The sequence below is a fragment of the Rhinolophus sinicus genome, linkage group LG10 (genome assembly GCF_036562045.2).
Source record: "Rhinolophus sinicus isolate RSC01 linkage group LG10, ASM3656204v1, whole genome shotgun sequence".
Taxonomy (NCBI): Eukaryota; Metazoa; Chordata; class Mammalia; order Chiroptera; family Rhinolophidae; genus Rhinolophus; species Rhinolophus sinicus.
The window spans coordinates 86267147-86281745 of NC_133759.1; the positions used below are offsets into that span (position 1 = coordinate 86267147).

The following is a 14599-nucleotide window of genomic DNA, read 5'->3' on the forward strand; positions in this document are numbered from 1 at the left end:
GGAAAGCAATTGTAACTTCTCCGAATCATATGCAAGTTCTTCCAACACGTCTAACCTCGTTGCGCTTTTATTATTGTTAGCATTGTTGTTTTCTATTATTTATTTAACTTTACGTCTTTCCATTCCGCTTATATGGGTGTTTTTCGGTGGAGGTTCACTTATAGTTGTGAGTGGAAAGAAGGGCCAGACCGCCGGCCTGGATCCTTCTCATTCCACTCCTTCTAGACCCATCACATTTTACCTTTCGTTGCTTCATGTAATTTGCGTGTTGCTGTGTGACCTTTGGTTTCGTTCTCCGAGTAAATACAAATAAAATATTAAGTTTTCTTCTCTCTTTACCCCTTGAATTAACTTCTAAAATAAATGCTTTATTTTTCAACCCGATTCACAGTGTTTTTCTTTCTCCGAGGCTAAGCGTATTAGTTTTAGAAAGGGTTTAAAAGTGAGAACCCAGAAGAGCTGGGCTGTCACTTCCGGTAGGCCAGTCTCTGGTCATCCCCTCTCCTTTTTCCTCTTCCCTGGTGCTTCATCCTCCCACCCTGTTGAGATCCGGCCACAGGTTGACGGACCTCAGGGTTTCAAGTCACTTCCCTCCATACGTCCCCGCAAGAGAATCTATCAACCTCTGTTTGCTCAACGTGACTCAGATCGCAAATTTTGAAGCCTGACTGCTATACGAGAGCCCCAGTGCCTCCACTCATTGGCTGAGCCACCCTGAAGCCAGTTTCTTCTCTTAGCCTCCATTGTTTGTCTGCTGGATGAAGATGCTGATACCTACCTCACAAGGTTATTGTGGGGACTAAGTAAGACTGTTTATTTAAGGCGTCTGGTAGTGGTTGGGCTAATAAGAAACATGTTAATAGATTCAATGGCTATATAGGAAGTGAAGGAATGGCTGCAAAGTGGGAGGAAAGTGTTCCGTGTCGGGACGGAGTCCGTTGGGACCCCTTGGAGTCTCTTCAGAAATTGATTTGGAATTGTCACCCAGGAGGTTACTCACTCTGTGGTCTATCTCGGCTTCTCCGTGGAGCGCTAAAAGAGATGTCCGCTGCAAAGATCTTAGCTTAGTGCCCTGTACATAGTAGGTGCTCAACAGATGCTAGTGCCTTCTCTCTCTTCCACTCCCTCTAAAAGGGGAGGAAACGTTTTAATTTGTGAGCCGCAGAAACACCTTCATGATTTAAAAAATTAATGCTCCAAGTTCAGGAGTCGTCTGCACATTTCCCCACTGTGTCATCAAAGAGCTATGGGTCATTAGACCTCCAGCCCGAAATTCGGAACAGAGAGGGTCTCCCCTCCGCGCGGTGCGGCCCCCACCCCCATTGCAAACGCAAACCTGGGGATCACCCTCAACCCCGAGCCTCAGCCCTTCACCCCCGCCTTGCGAAATAGCCCCAGCGATTCCTCCACCTCCCTCTCCATCGGGTGTCCTTTAATAATAAATGCCCTTATGCCATTACATTATATTGTGGGTTTTGAAAATTTAAAATACGGCTGATGCAATATTAATTGCCTATAGTGGTATAAAACACAGGGCCGGAGCCCAGCCGGGCTGCAGAGGAGGCGGCCGTGAGCGTCCCGCGACGAAGCGAAGCGCTCCAGACAGACGCGCCTTTGCGGGCTGCGAGATTTCCTGCAGGTAAGAGCCTTCGGCTTTTCTGGCCCTGGAAAGAACCCGATATCCGCCTCCATCTCCTTTTCGAAAAGTTCCCTGCTGTTATTTATTTTTTTAACTAATAACCGAAAAGTTTGGGAGACATTTTTGGAGAGGGTGTGATGCGTCTCCCGATTGGAACATTACGTCAGAACCATCCGGGCTGGGTTAGGAATGGGACCCGCGCCTCTGTGCCTGGTCGGGTCCAGGCGCCTGGGATCGCCATCGCACAGGAGTGTTTTGACCAGTTTCTACCGGCGGGCGGGAGCTGCGGCCGGGTCCAGGACGCACTCCACCCTCTCCCACCCCCTGAGTGCGCCGGACCGGCGCCGCAGCTTGTCTACTTGGGCTCGCTCAGGAAGCAACGGGAGCTGTGGTTTCTCCAGAATTGTGCAGTCGCCTTTGCCAGTCGTCTGTTGGAGGCACAGACCCCTAGAGGGTAGTGGAGGGGGGGTGTACTAGCTGGTTTGGGGTTTACTTAGGCCTGGTGTGCATCTTGATGGGTCATTTCCTAACGTGTGACCTTGGGCAAGTCATGCCACTTCTCCAAGCCTCTGATGATGGCTGTTAAACCTCACAAAAATATTTTTAAGAGTTATCAAAATCACTCTATAGCAGATAATACTTTCCTAAATCCCAACAACTTGCAACATTCTCTGTCCAAGGTCCAGCTGGGAGTTTCTTTAAACCCTACCAAAGACAAAGTGAGGCCAGTGTGCAGGGCTGTTTGTATGGAAAGTTGCATCTGCTTCTCAAGGTGGGACTTTGAGAGTCATCTGTGGACCAGGAGGAAGGCATCAACACACCTGTGTGGCTGGAAGGAGGGCCTGACCCCCAATGAGCCAAGCACATACAAGGCAGTGTGGTTGAAGCCCTGGCTGGCAGAACTTGGAGGCAGGAATCCTGTCCTTCCTGAATCTGAGCTGTGTGATCTCTGGTTAGGAGCTTATTCTCTCTGTGTCTAAGGTAGTGTCAGTTTTGTTCACTGTTTCAAGCCCATTTCCCAGCTCAAGGTCTGGCCCAGAGTGGCAGACAATAGATGTCTGTTGGATGAATGAATGAGAAATGAAAAGACCCCTTCTCCAGCGATCCTCTCTGGATTCTAGGGGTGTAGGGGAGAACATAGACCATCAAGAATAGACAAGTCTCTCCCGAGGTGGTATCAGGGTCGAAGTGGTGTGTATCTCAAGCTTCTATTCCAAGGCAGCCAGTTTCCTTCCTGTTTAAATTAGAAGGGGCCTTGCCCCACTCAGTGGTGATCATAAGTACAGAAGGGGTGCTCTGTGACATGAGCCCTTGGTACCTAGAGGAGGAATCAGAGCGGAGGATCAGGGGGTGACCTCTGCCCTGCTGAGTGTGCCTGACTTTTCTCTTGACCCTGCGTTGGAGCTTGAGTTCTCTTACTTTCCTGCTGAGATGGAAACAGCTCCAAGTTTGGAGTGGACAGACCTGGGGTAGAATACCCACTCCATCTCTTACTTGAGTAACTGACTTTACCACTCTGAGCCTCAGTGCCCTCATCTGTAAAATGGGAACAAAGACTATCTTTCAGGATTGCTCTGATTAAATAAAATCACATAAGCCCAGCACCTGAAGATACTTAGTCTCTTCAAAACATTATTTATACACAGAAAAGTAAGAGGTAGTGTTGCAGGGTCAAATTCGGGGCTTGGAGTCATGTGGGATCAACATTTTCCTTCCGTGAGCCAGTCTATTCATTCATAAAAAAAGCAGTGCCTACTGTCAGGGCAAGCCAGAAAGGCATCAAAGAAATCTCTTTGCTAACTGTGCATCCCAACTGTGGAAGGGACAATAAATTTGCTCTCCAGGAGTCCATGGTACGAATACATAGGGCCCTCTGAGAAGCTTGACCCTAATCCGCGGCTCCTGGAATTGGAGCCTTCTCCCCAGCAGAATCCCGGTGAGCACCAAGCAGCTGTCGTGGTTGGAGATTCAGCTCAGCGCTCCCTTCGAGGGGCGGGGCTCCGGTGGGCAGAGAGGAGACTCGAGTGATGCGGTCTCTGGCTCGTCCTTCCCACCTTTGGGCCCCAGGTCCGAGTTCGTCAGCTCGAGGGCAGAGCGCCTAAAAGCTTCTCATTTTACAGGAGAGACTGAGGCCAAGAGAGGGACAGAGCGACTTAGCTGGCTCCTTCTACCTAAAATTGCTCTTTTCCCTCGTCATGCTGTCACACTATACCGTTTTATTTCTTTCTTAATCCTCTTATTCCTTGATAACACCCTGTTTATCAGTAAATGCGCTCGGGGCGAGTAAGTACCATGTCTGCCCAGTACCCCCTGCATCCTTGAACTCAGTGCACGGCCTCATAGAGTATTTCACAAACGTGTGGGATAAATGAATAATAATGGTATCTAACACGTACTGAGGGCTTCCTGTATGCCAGGTACTGTTCCAAGCACTTTATGTGCATTAATTTATTCATCCTTAAACAACACTACGAGCGGACACCATTTTAAACTCCATTTTACAGATGAGAACTTGGAGGTACAGAGTGTTTATGTAACTTGCCCAGGGCAAGTAGTGAACTCAGCAGTTTGGTGGGGAGATCTGGCAAAACTCTTTTGTTGTTGTTGTTGTTTTGGCCTCATCCATCCCCAAGTGAGACACAACCCTGGCAGGGGCAGGGCTGGGGGGACGCCTGGGGTGGGCGCGCAGCAGGCGCGTGGGATTTGGCAGGAGAAGCCGCCAGTGCAGAGGAAGTGGTGGAATCCAAGGATACCGCCGTCCTCGCCGGGTTTCGGGCCCTGCACTCGCGCTCCGTCTCCGCGGGTCTCTCCCTCGGCGCTCCGCGCCGCCTCCCACGTCTCTGTTCCTCTGTATCTATGTCCGTCTGTTTACTCATCTCCCACGCAACCCGCTCTTAGCTTCCCTCCAAGCTCGCAGGCGCGAAACTCGGACCCCAAAGTGCAGGAGCGAGGTTGGTGGCGTCCCCGGGGCGTTCAGAAAGCCCTCTTCCCTCCTTCCCCTCTTCCGCGGAGCTGCGGGAGCCCCGGCGGTAACCCCGCCCCGGCGGGCAGATGGAGCCAGCGAGGACCCCGGCGGACAAATTAGTCTCTCCTTCGATCGCTCTTTTCCGATCAGGTCAGGTTTCCCTCCGCCCCTCCCGACGGCGCTTCCGCACCCGCGGGGCTGCCAGGGCTCCCCTGCGGGGTCAGGGTTCGCCTGGCTCCGCCCAGCGCCTCCCGCGAGGGCTTCCCCTCTGCTGCTTTCCGGCTCCCGGAGCTCTCTGGACTTTGGGAGGAGCTTTGCGGAGGGAGAGAGGGATGGGCGGCCAGGCCCAGGTTCTTCCCCGGGAGTCCTCCCCACTCGTCCAGTCGCCAGCGCGTGGAGCACTTGTCTCCCTAAGACGTCAGTTCTCTGCCCTCCCTCCGCTCTGCCCTGCCTAGCCTGGCGCTGGAGGCAAACTGGTACCGAAACAGATCTCTCTCTTTCTCTTTTTTTGAGTTTAAGTGTTAGGATTTCACACACACAAATCCTAGTGTTCATCCTGGGAAAATCAGACTTTTATGGGACATCTTTCAATCCTAAATTTAGGATTTAATATTGTCTTTACTTTGATTTATTTACATCAGGAGGGGGAACCACCATAATTTCAAGAGGTTTCTGGTGGAATCCCACTCTCAATCCCAATTTCTCTCTTTACTTATCTCCCCCCCCCCCCCCCCCCACACACACACATCAGCCCAACTCCAAAACCCAACATCCCTTCTTGGGGCAGAGGCCCCCAGTGCCTGGGGCGTGCTAGGCGGCTCACCTCTTGGCAGATATAGCTAATGTCCAGCTCTCATAAATCAAGACCATAAAAAGCTTACTTTCATATGCACTCAATTTCTACCAAACCTAAACTAATTGCATAAATTCCTTTAGGCCACTCAGAGCTGCTCTCTGGGTTGGGATCTGATCAATTAGTCATTAGGCACTCCATTAGCTGGGGTTTAAGCTGCCTCATATAAATGTCTCCTGTCAATTTGCTTGTAATTGAATGAATAAAAAAGGGTACAATTATTAGCACAGAAGATCAGAATGAGGAGAGGTCCATTTTATTCAAATATTCTAAAAATGTCTTAATCTAATAATAATAACAATAATTAGAAGGCATTTAGACACCAGTCGCAGGAAGTTTCTTGGTCCATGTTAAGGAAAGCTCTGGCCTGAGGCACAGCAACCTGAGTGTGTATTTATGCTTTCTCACTAGTTTCTCCCACCCTCACAGCCCCAGGAAACTTGTTTCTTACCTGTAAAACAAGTTGGTTGGAGGTGATTTTCTTTTTTAAAAATTAGTTTTATATTTTGTCAAAGTAATTCATGCATATAGTTAAAAATTGAATACAGAAAGGCAAATTGACCAACCCCCTACCCTCAGCCACTTTCAGCTGTTTCTTTTAGAAGTTAATTACATGTCTAAATAGTGTATATTTGGAACTATCTCTCTTTTTAAAATTCAAGGTTTATTTCTTAATATTTTGATTAAATACTACATGATTCAGATTTAAAAGAACCAGATTTGCAGTGAAAAGTCTTTCTCCTATCCTTGACCCAAGTTGCCCAGTTCCCTTTGTTGAAGGCAAATAACATGATCAACTTTTGTGTATACTTCAGAGATATTTTATTGGTTGCCATTTCTTGACTTGTCATCTTTAGTAATTGCGCGTTAACTTCTTGCTATGATATTAGAGAACTAGAGCTATAACCCTCTTGAATAATCTTCTCACACCAAGAACCCTAGGATGTTTCATATAAAATCAATAATATAGAAATATAAATTGAAGGGGCAGTTGAATATCCTGATTCATTTTTTTAACCAAAAATCAATTTGGAGGTGCAGACACCACAAAAACTGCCTTCAGAGTGTTTTTAGGTTGATTTGAGTTCTATCCCATCTCCTTCCAAATATAATTTAAGGCAACCTATCTGTTATTACTATGGAATTAGACACTATACTTATAATGGAAGTACCTTTATGCATTGGATACTTCAGTTCGTTTAGCATTTGGTTTTATTAGATTCTGTTAAAAATCTCCCTTCACTCTTTTACTTCCTCTAAATGAACCCATTTCTCCAGTAAGATGAGTTTTTCTTGGTGTACACAGCTATGATGGGACTGCAGAAGACACTGACAACATTATTTCCATAACCTACCTAGGACTGAGTATCGAACACCTGACTGCAGAAACTCCAGCTGAGTCTTACATGTACTGGAGATGAGATCCTTAGAACGTCAATTCTATCTGTGACAGAATTTCAAGGTGGTGATCCTGAGTGACTGCTGTGAGATGTACAGGGAGACATTGTTCCGGGGGTGGGATTGATTTGTATGGAGTCCTGCGTACTCTCTCAATGAATTCCTTTAGTAGTGAAAGCTTGAATGGGAAGAGAGATAATTCAGACAATGGGAATCATCTCTGGTCAGCATACAGAGTACAGGCCACATAGTACAGTGGAAAGAACCTGGAGATCTGAGTTCCAGGCCTTACTCTGTATGTGACCTTGGCAACTGTAGTCACCTACAGTGCTGAGTTCCCCAACTCTAACTTGAGGAAATTGAATTAGATAGTAGTTCAATTTGGTGAGGATTCTGGACTCCCCTGAGAATCTGAGGACCACTACTTTTCCTAACCCAGAAAAAATGCACATCTGCACACTCAAAATTTTTGCTGACTTCTTGAAGTTCAACTATGGATCCCTTGGGTTCTACCTGTGAGTTTGTAGGTGCCACATTAAGACCTTTTGGACTAGGTAATCTAAAAGGCTATTCTTCATTTGACTATCTGAATTTATGGTCAAATACCCTCATGCACTGAAACCAGTTTAGCAAACTGGGAAGAACTTTACCAAAGACAAAAATAAAGACTTGAGCCAAATGTTAATAAAGTCTCCAAATAGCTTTGGCAAAACTATTTTTCAGATCAATAGTCAGTCTCTTAAGAAACAGTGTGGTGGAGTAAAAAAATGCACTACATCAGAGATCAAAATCTAGGTTTAAATTTTATTTTTTTAATTTTTTTTTTTTTAACCAGCCCTTCCAGCAACTAGGATTGAGATTTTGAGCTGGAGACTTACTTCCCTGTTCTGGCTCCCTCTTTTCCTATCATTAAAATGAGAGGGTTGGACAAGATGACTTCTGAAACTGCCAGCTGTATATAGACATTAGCATATCTTATATTTGATATTTTTGGGGGCTTCTTTTATTTTCTATTTTGTTTTCAAAGAGATAGTCGAGTAATCGAAGTGGAGATAGAAGAAGGGGTTACCAAGTGTGGTGTCTTCTGAGTTCCCAGCACTGAGGCTTCTAAAACCATGTGGCAGAAACACAACCCCCACCCCCTAATGAAAAAATAAAAACACCAACAATTTGCAAGTTTAAAAATTAAAGTCAGAGTGAGTGTAGGAGACAAGATGAAAGTAGAACATTTTATTGACTAAATAGTCCTGGCTTAGCCAAGCCAGTTAGTTCATCATTAGGTCCAACCCAGTGGGGAGCCGAGGGACTGGGGTTCACTGTGGGCTGAGCAGGGTAGCACTAAGCACCCAAACTGATCCCAGCTCTGGCTGGAATCCACAGATAAGAGAATGCTGAGCAGAGCTCCTGTTCTCTGCTCTCAGGTCATCGTATTTCTACCGTTCTGACTTGGGTTAATGTTTGTCGCCGTAAGTTCACTCAGCTTTTGAGGTTCTGCATTACCGGTCACATTGCTCAGCTAGAATGATTAGAACACGGACCACTTTCAACTCTTCTGTCTCCAACTTCCCAGAATTTCTTCTGTCTGTTCTGAAGTTTTTTTCTCCCATTTTTATTATGATATAATTGACATATAACATTGTATTAGTTTAAGATGTACAACATAATGATTTGATATATGTGCCGGGGGTGCCCAAAAGGTATATATATTTTAAGAGATGGTCAGCGTTGGTCAAGCAGTAGTTTGCCGTAATCAGAAGTGTCTAGATGCTGATGGTAACCACTTTGAGCATCTCTTGTCATTGCAGAAGTCAAACGTGACTTGTATTCATCTTTTCATATCGGTATACATTGAGTATTACAATTTTAATAGTGTTTTCCTTTCTTAAAATGTGTATACATATTTTTTGGCACCCTCTGTGTATATGGCCAAATGATTACCACAGTAAGATTAATTAATATCCATCACCTCACAGAGGTACAATTTTTTTTTCCTGTGGTGAGAACTTTTCAGGTCTACTCTCTTAGTAACGTTTAAATATACAATACAGCATTGTTAATTCTAGTCACCATGTTGTGCATTACACCCCCATGTCTTATTTCTCTTATAACTGGAAGTTTGCACCTTTTGATCACTTTCATCCAATTCCCCTGTCCTAATGTTTTAACTTGACATTTTCTCTGATAGTATTTTACTATTGCTTATGGCTTCATGTAGGATAGCCTATCTAGTCTACTAATTGTATTAGTAGACTCATAATTTCTTATTAGTCTTTTCTTGACTGTCACAGGGTTTCTCCATCACAAAGAAGAGTTTTAATAATATGTACTGAAATTCTATTATCACCGTTAAACACATGGAACGTTAGAAGATGAGCAGAGATCCTCTGGCTGGAGAATATGATGCTGTATTTCTAGGGCCCAGGCATCTATATTTTTCACAGTCTCTCCATGTGACTCTGATTACTTGCCCAGATTTAGGAAGATGTTTCTTACACTTTTTCTCCACCCAGGTGCCCCAAATTGGAGTTTGGGTATATAGGCTGAAACACAAAATTTCTTTCAATTCTCTTTTCATTAAAAGTGGCATAAATTTTGCACTGCATTTCACAACATGTCTGTGCCTGTTTTGCCCTCCCCACCATTGCTATGTTAGTTTACTTGTCATGGAGTCAGTGGTTGCAGCACCCAGAACCGTTGGCTACAGCTACATCCTGTGCACTGATATGTGGCCCATCGGCACGTGTGGCCTCTTTGGAAAGTAAATTCTAGGGCAACCTTTTTACTGTCAGGCAAAAATTAGACCTAAAAGCAATTTAGTAAATAATGGCAAATAACAGTAAAACAAGCAACATCTCTGCTGATCACTTTAGAATGGTAGGAATTCAACAAATAATTGAAATTGAATCTATGAATGAGCTAGCCTTGCTTGTTATCCTCCTGACCACACCAAATGTGAAAGGAGGAAAGGAGAGAATTTGAAGGTATGGGGTGTTCCTATTTCACAGTACTAGGTGAAATATATATATATATATATATATATATATATATATATATATATATATACACACATAATACACACACACACACACATATATATATTTTTTCTTTCCCCCCCCATATTTTATAAGTGAGGCATCAGGAAGATTAAACAACTTGTCCAAGCTCACACAACTAATACATGGTAGAACCAGAGTTAAACCCAGGATTATCTGCCTCCAGAGCTGTACTCTTTGCACTGTGCTGTGCTTGCTCCTGCAGAAGAAAGTGGACTTATGTTTTTAGGGGTGAAATCTTTTATGTGAAAGAAGTCTCACTCTTGTTCTGTGAAGCCCAAGAGGTACAACTAGATGGGAAATGAAAGTCACAGAGATAAAAATTTCAGTTTCATACAAAAAGGAAGGCTCTGGCCGTCAACATGGTCCAAGCAGTGGGCTGTGCTATGAGTCCTAATGTTGGAGGATTGAAGCAGAGATTTTAGTGAGTGACTCTGGAGTGGGGGTGATTTTAGCATCAGATATGTGCTTGAAAGAGATGACGTTCCAACCTGAGAGTTGCGGCTGCTGCAGTGAAAAATATAAAGAAACTATCTCATCTCCAAATTTACAACTTCCTTAAAGGAGCATGGAAAATAAATATTATTTTAATATTTTTATCTTTGCATTTTCCCTTCGGAATACCAAGATATAGACTTGAAAATAATAATAATGAAAACATTAGGCTCTGCTCGTTTATCAAATTAGTGTATTAGAAGAACTCAACACTCTACTGTCTGTAGTGTTAGTGTAGAGGGTCACTTGAGACTTCAAGGGGAAAAGGGGACACCACTGGGGAGTTGTTATTTAAACATGGTTTTGCGGAGTGAGTAGGGACTAGATGGAGGGCCCAGATGCCTTTTGCTTATTGACATGGTTTTATCTTCTCTCCCATTTTTAACTCCTCCTCCAAAAACGAAAAAAAATAAAAATAAAAATGAAAAAAAGCAAAAATCTTCTCCCTTCCTTTGTTCCTTCCGTTCTTTTCCACCCTGGCTCCACCTCCCTGATCACAGTGTCACTGTTTGGGAGGACGGGTTACTATTTTTAAGTTTTTCATTTGGACCCTTGCATGTTCCAGAGGCAACAGGCTGTGGAGAAAGCTCTAAGCCAGGGCTCAATTACCAAAAGGCAGATTAAACATGTGCTTCGAGCACTTGCAAAGCAAAGACCCCCAAATAACAAAACCATGTTTTGGACAAATTCAATAGTTGGTGTTTAAAAAATCATGCTGGTAGTCAGGTTCAGCACTGTGCTGGACTTCCTCCCATGTATTTTATGAGATTGTATTTTTAATTTCATACAGGGGAAGGAGTAACACCAAGTATTCAGTGTTTAAAGCCTCTAAAGATCTTCATTTGACCCAAGACAAAATAAACACAATTATAAAAATGATTATGAATATCCTGAACTGTGCTTATTTATTCATTTTTCATCTTCTAGTTCAGGTTGATGGAAGAACTGAAGAGAAATGAGGTTTCTTTTTGATTTCTGTGTAGATGCCTGGCTTCACCAGAAGTAACTGAGGTCTGGAAATAGAATGAGTTAATTCAACACATGTTTGTTACGCTACTACTCAGCAACAGGCTGTGCACAAGGTGTGGAGGATGCCCCAGACCTGCTCAGCACATGTCCTCACGGAGCTCACACTCAAATTGGGGACTAGTGACATCTCATTCCTGGGACTCAGGACCAATTTGTTTGTTAGATGCTGACCAAGTTAACCTGACCATTAGCTGTCTGTAGTGTTTGGGAGCCAGTCCCAACCTTTCTGAATATCTCTGTTAGCATACTGTATAATCTATGAATACTACGAGCATTCTCCTCCTCCCCGTCTCCTCTCCTCTTCAGAGAGAAAAGTCATGGAAGCTGAAAAGAAAAGAAAGCCAGTACCTCCAAAGCCTTGTGATTTAGCTTAACATCGGTTGGCACCAAGTTATGGAACTTGACTATGATTCTTTTTAAAAAATGACAGGAGGAAGTAACAGTCAACTGGAGAGAAAGGTGTGTGTTCCTGGCGACCATACTGCATTACTGCATTGTTGGGGCCACTCCTTCTGTCGCTGCAGGGTCACCAATTGCATGGATCCAGCTTGACATGGCCCTCCTCTGTATATGACCTGTTGAGATGGACACATCTTCTCCAGAGCAAACCAACTGCTGGCCTGTATGTAGCTGGACTCCTCAGAGTTGAAACCCAGTTTAAATGGTTTCATAGGATGGGGGAGGGGAGCATGAGAAGAGCTGCTTCTTTCCTGAAGGATGAGAGGTTTGATGCCAACGAGGGAACACAGACTGTGTTCTAGAAGCTTAGATAGGAAGTAGTCAGTGCCTATGTTATTCCCAAGGGTCAGAGTAGGATTTCTTTTTCTTTTTAACGTATTTTAAAAATCAAAGTTATATGTGTCCAAAGTTTAAAGACTCAAATAGTTTAGCAAGACTTGTTATGATAAAGAACTATATGCAGTTCTACTCCCCTCATCCCCTGATTCCCCAGGGCAATTCACTTTCAACCCTGTTAGTTGGTTCTTTGGCTATTTACCTCACTACCTCTAAATACCATGTTTATATTGCTAACTCTTGATCGTTCAGTTGTAGGCATTATCTATTCACTTGCCTGTAATGAGGTGAGGATTTAGCGTTCTCTCATGCCCGACACCAATTACCATCCCCTCACCATTCCGATCTAATTAAATCTTAATTTTGGTTAGATCAATATTCAGTGTTCATCTATTTTACTCTAAATAACATTTACTGCTGAGCCATGTAAGGTACTATGTTACTTTTCCTTTCTGCATAATATTTTATTTTTCTTTGCATTAATAATGATTGCTTTTTCCCTTTGTTTTGTTCCTTCTGTTTGTTAATAAGCCCAGACTCTCGCCGTTTAAATAAATCTCCTCTCACAACTTTTAAACACACAAATTGTTCTATCTAATTTAATCTTTCTAAAGAAACCTCTCTTGGAACCTTCTGACCTACTTCAAGCTGAATTAGTTGCTTTCTAGGCCTGCCGACAGCTGTTATCCTAGGATCCCCTTTCAGGTTGAATCCTCAGTTTCACAGAATCAATATCTTCTGTTTAAGTTTATATCCCATTTAGGGATATAACTACTTACTGTAGTTTGAGTTGAGTTTGATACTTCTTTCTTTTGATCTTTGCAGTAGCTTTTTAAATGTCCAATTTGCTGTATTTATTAAATATTTGACTTTCTTTACCTGTGAGATTTTTTTTCTTTCTCGTATTTTCTTATTTCTGGTTATGGTCTTTCCTTATCTGCTTAGAGAAGACCATTTAACTTTCTTATAAAGCTGGTTTAATGGTGTTGAACTCCGTTAGTTTTTGCTTGTCTGGGAAACTCTCTCTCTCCTTCAATTCTGAATGATAATCTTGCTGAGTAAATTATTCTAGATTGTAGGTCCTTTCTTTTAACACTCTGAAGATGTCCTGCCATGCCCTTCTGCCCTGTAAAGTTGCTGCTGAGAAATCAGCTGAGAGCTTTATGGGGTTTCCTTTGCATATAATTTGTTGTTTTCCCCTTGCTTCCTTCAAGATTGTCTCTTTAACTTTTGCCATTTTAATTACAATATGTCTTGGTGTGGGTCTCTTTGGGTTCATCTTGTTTGGAACTTTCTGTGCTTCCTGGACCTGGATGTCTGTTTTCTTTCCCAGGTTAGGAAAGTTTTTAGCCATTTCCTGATCTGCGCTTCTGTATTAGCTAATCTGCTGTTGGTTTCTTCGAATGTGTTTTTCATTTCAGTTATTGTATTCTTCAGGCTTTCTAACTCTGTTGAAATTCTCCCTCAGCTCTTCTAGTCCACTCTCAAGTTTGGTGAGTAGCCTTATGACAGATACTTTGAATTCTTTATCAGGCAAATTACTTATCTCCATTTCCTTAGGGTTTTTTCCCCTGGAGATTTTTCTTGTTTCTTCATTTGAGAGATAGTCTTTTGTCTCTTCATTTTGTTTAACTTCCCATGTTTGTTTATATGCATTAGACAAAATAGCTCTCTCTCCCAGTTTTGGAGAAGCAGTCTTATGTAGTGGCAGCCTCTGTGTAGACTGTGTGTATTGACTGTGTTTGGCAGGCTGGTAGCAGCCCCATGGGTGCCTATGGCATCCGGGCACCTAGCTGAGTGTCTCCAGGTGCAGGGGGCCAGGTGCACGTAGTAAAGCCCTGTTGATCTTGCTTGCTCCCTTTGTTCTGGACCTACATGGGCTCGGGATGTGTGGGGAACACGGGGAACACACAGCAGCAACCTTACAGGTAGGCCAGAGCACCTGCATAGAGCTCCTGCCCGCACACCATATGAAAGTGGAAGGGCAGGTAGACAGTGGCCCTTACCAGCGCCTTAGGCCCTGGAGAATTCTCGCAGTCCCGGGAGAGCTCCCACTGCTCCCCAGCCTTCTCTATACAGTCTCTCATTTGTTGTAGAGACATGGTGTTGTGTGGAAGGGACCTCTGTGTAGGCTTTAATGTTGGATAGTTTTGGCAAACTGCTGAGAGCCCGCAGGTGCTTAGGACGCCTGGGGCACTGGCCTACTAGGCTCGAGCAGAGGAGAGGGCCTGTTATGACACCCAGTTCATCCTTCTTGCTCTTTGTTCACAGGCAAAAGGCTCCAGGCAATATGGCTGGGAAGGCACTGCCCTGAACTTGCAGGTAGGTCAAGCACCCACATAGAGCTCCCACCCACCCTGTGGAAATGGAGG

At 43.9% G+C, this 14599-nt stretch overlaps 1 long non-coding RNA gene across 1 annotated transcript in view; it reads left to right on the forward strand.

Annotated features, from left to right (window-relative positions):
* The first annotated feature begins 1561 nt into the window (after positions 1-1561).
* Positions 1562-14599, forward strand: part of LOC141567123 (uncharacterized) — a 71861-nt gene continuing 58823 nt past the window's right edge. The window contains exons 1-3 of the long non-coding RNA XR_012489517.1: positions 1562-1639; positions 11863-12054; positions 14499-14549. This is a non-coding gene — a long non-coding RNA (uncharacterized LOC141567123). The remainder of the gene's footprint in view (positions 1640-11862; positions 12055-14498; positions 14550-14599) is intronic.